This window comes from Cherax quadricarinatus, chromosome 54 (genome assembly GCF_038502225.1).
Source record: "Cherax quadricarinatus isolate ZL_2023a chromosome 54, ASM3850222v1, whole genome shotgun sequence".
Lineage (NCBI taxonomy): Eukaryota > Metazoa > Arthropoda > Malacostraca > Decapoda > Parastacidae > Cherax > Cherax quadricarinatus.
This window is the reverse complement of record NC_091345.1, coordinates 18,129,131-18,133,182: the sequence shown is the minus strand read 5'-3', so window position 1 is coordinate 18,133,182 and position 4,052 is coordinate 18,129,131. Positions and strand designations below refer to the sequence as shown.

Sequence of the window (4,052 nt, the reverse complement as noted above, 5' to 3'; positions counted from 1 at the left end):
CATCAACACACACCATTACATCAACACACATCATTACATCAACACACACCATTACATCAACACACACCATTACATCAACACACACCATTACATCAACACACACCATTACATCAACACACATCATTACATCAACACACACCATTACATCAACACACACCATTACATCAACACACACCATTACATCAACACACACCATTACATCAACACACATCATTACATCAACACACACCATTACATCAACACACACCATTACATCAACACACACCATTACATCAACACACACCATTACATCAACACACACCATTACATCAACACACACCATTACATCAACACACACCATTACATCAACACACACCATTACATCAACACACACCATTACATCAACACACACCATTACATCAACACACATCATTACATCAACACACACCATTACATCAACACACACCATTACATCAACACACACCATTACATCAACACACACCATTACATCAACACACATCATTACATCAACACACACCATTACATCAACACACACCATTACATCAACACACACCATTACATCAACACACACCATTACATCAACACACACCATTACATCAACACACACCATTACATCAACACACACCATTACATCAACACACACCATTACATCAACACACACCATTACATCAACACCATTACATCAACACACACCATTACATCAACACACACCATTACATCAACAAACATCATTACATCAACACACACCATTACATCAACACAATTACATCAGCACCATTACATCAACACACACCATTACATCAACACACACCATTACATCAGCACCATTACATCAACACACATCATTACATCAACACAATTACATCAGCACCATTACATCAACACACACCATTACATCAACACACACCATTACATCAACACACACCATTACATCAACACACATCATTACATCAACACACACCATTACATCAACACACACCATTACATCAACACACACCATTACATCAACACACACCATTACATCAACACACATCATTACATCAACACACACCATTACATCAACACACACCATTACATCAACACACACCATTACATCAACACACATCATTACATCAACACACACCATTACATCAACACACACCATTACATCAACACACACCATTACATCAACACACACCATTACATCAACACACACCATTACATCAGCACCATTACATCAACACACATCATTACATCAACACAATTACATCAGCACCATTACATCAACACACACCATTACATCAACACACACCATTACATCAACACACACCATTACATCAACACACATCATTACATCAACACACACCATTACATCAACACACACCATTACATCAACACACACCATTACATCAACACACACCATTACATCAACACACATCATTACATCAACACACACCATTACATCAACACACACCATTACATCAACACACACCATTACATCAACACACATCATTACATCAACACACACCATTACATCAACACACACCATTACATCAACACACACCATTACATCAACACACACCATTACATCAACACACACCATTACATCAACACACACCATTACATCAACACACACCATTACATCAACACACACCATTACATCAACACACACCATTACATCAACACACACCATTACATCAACACACACCATTACATCAACACACACCATTACATCAACACACACATACAAAACACAGAACACTCGTACCCATGTATAGGACCAAAAAAAATTATTTCCAATGCTATACTTTAAATCATAATAAGTGCTAAAAGTTCTTGTCTGAGAGAAGGGTCACATTTTGTGCTTGAGAGAGAGAGAGAGAGAGAGAGAGAGAGAGAGAGAGAGAGAGAGAGAGAGAGAGAGAGAGAGAGAGAGAGAGAGAGAGAGAGAGAGAGAGAGAGAGAGAGAGAGATAGGGAAGAAGGGGAGGGAGGGAGAAAGTAGTGGATTTCAGTGTGCAGTGGTTTATGGAGGAGCAGGCTCATACCTGCCTCCCCTCTCTATTGTCAAGTGCCACACCTGTCATACATCACACTGGTAGTGCCACACCTGTTAACCACCCCACCCTGGTAGGGCGACACTCCCACACCCGTCAAGGTTAAAACACTGTCACAGAGGCAGGAATACGGTGGTAGTAGCAGCAGTAGCAGCAGTACCTCTGAGTGAGCAACACCTCAGGTCGGCTCTCAGTAGACTGTCGACCGCTGGAATGTTCACTGGGTGCTGCTGCTGTTACTGCTACAGCGACTGGTACTGCCGCTGTTTCAGCTATCGCAATTACTGCCACTACTGACGTTGCTTCTGCGGGCAACAGCTGTGGTATGATGTGAGCAGCTGGTGCCCTGATGGGGTACTCCCAGGTGGCTGGCTAGGCACGTGTACAAGCAGCTGGTGGGGTACTCCCAGGTGGCTAGCTAGGCACGTGTACAAGCAGCTGGTGCCCTGGTGGGGTACTCCCAGGTGGCTGGCTAGGCACTTGTACAAGCAGCTGGTGCCCTGGTGGGGTACTCCCAGGTGGCTGGCTAGGCACGTGTACAAGCAGCTGGTGCCCTGGTGGGGTACTCCCAGGTGGCTGGCTAGGCACGTGTACAAGCAGCTGGTGCCCTGGTGGGGTACTCCCAGGTGGCTGGCTAGGCACGTGTACACACCGCCCTCATAACTCATGCGTGTGATGCTGTGGTAATATGCGTGTAAAACCCGCATAGATGGACCGCCGCTACCGCCTACCAGTGACCCCTTCCCCCTTCTGCTGGCACTGGCACTCATTATTGGGCAGTGAAAGGCACTGGGGCACAGACAGTAGTATAGGCACTGTAGATACACTGAAGCAACCGTGTTTACGTTAACCCAGAATCATTTTCAGCTACACTGAGGCCAACATGTGCCCGCTACACTGAGGCCAAAATGTGCACGCTACACTGAGGCCAACATGTGCTCGCACCCAGGAGCTTGTCCAGAAGGTGAGAATCAGTGGAAACAGAAGCAGACCGGTCACCCCCTGGACCCTCCTGCTGGTGGCAACAGCAGCAGCAGCAGCAGCAAGAACACAAGTGCTACCCGCCAAGAATGTCGTTTCTTGAGAATGCAGGTGAGTGTGCACTGATTACTGCCGGGTGTACAGGCGACCAGCAGCAGCAGGCGGCGGAGATAGGCTTCCAGGAGGTGGGTACCCACCTCCTCCAACAAGCAGTGAATGAGTCGCGGGAGTGCAGATGGGCGGCGAGGGGTGGGCAGAGGCCAATGAATGGGCGGGCCCACACGTGGTTAAATGTGTGGGTGGTTAGGGCCTACTGGTATGGCGGAGGGCGTGGTGTTAGAAGCCCACTATTAAGGCGTGGGCGTGGAGTTAGGACCCCATAGTAAGAGGTTGTGGGCGTGGTGTTACGGCCCACTAGTAAGGTGAGAGGTGGTGGTGTTAGACCACACTAGTAAGACACGGGGTGGTGGGCGCGGTGTTAGGAGCCCAGTAGTAAGGTGAAAGGTGGTGGGCGTGGGCGCGGTGTTAGGAGCCAGCAGCAGCAGAAGTGCGGGTACCAGTGCCTCAGCTGCTCTGGTGGTGCTGTGCTGCTGGTCAAGCCGGCTGCCTCAGCCAGACTAACACCAGTCTCGCCATGCCCCTCAACTTTATGGCTTGCCCGTGCCCAGCCTCACTGTGTCAGTTTGTGTGTATGTGTTAGTTACCATTTTGTGTGTGTGTGTGTGTATGTGTGTGTGTGTGTGTTTTACTTTTCCACTTTTCTGTGAACATAAACGTCCCAGTGTCCATCTAATACAATTTCTTCAGTTACTATTCCACGATGCTAAAGTTATCCAATCTTCTAATGGAGATCTAGCAATTTTAAATGTTTATTTTGCATAAGATTTTCGAATCCACAAAAAAAAATCACATAGCTTACTAAACTTTCTGGCAAATCTTTCTTATTTAATAAGTCAAAAACGTTATGGGATCAAGTCGAGAGCCCTGTGGCACCCCACTGCTTATCCTCCTCTATAAGAGTATTTGTCCTCTTATT

At 46.4% G+C, this 4,052-nt stretch overlaps 1 protein-coding gene across 1 annotated transcript in view; it reads right to left on the bottom strand.

Annotated features, from left to right (window-relative positions):
- The window catches only part of LOC128699157 (mothers against decapentaplegic homolog 3-like), a 271,000-nt gene extending 267,356 nt beyond the window's left edge, over positions 1 to 3,644 (bottom strand). The window contains exon 1 of the mRNA XM_070096675.1: positions 3,574 to 3,644. The gene's annotated coding sequence lies outside the window, so the exon portion shown is untranslated. The remainder of the gene's footprint in view (positions 1 to 3,573) is intronic.
- Positions 3,645 to 4,052: the final 408 nt, after the last annotated feature.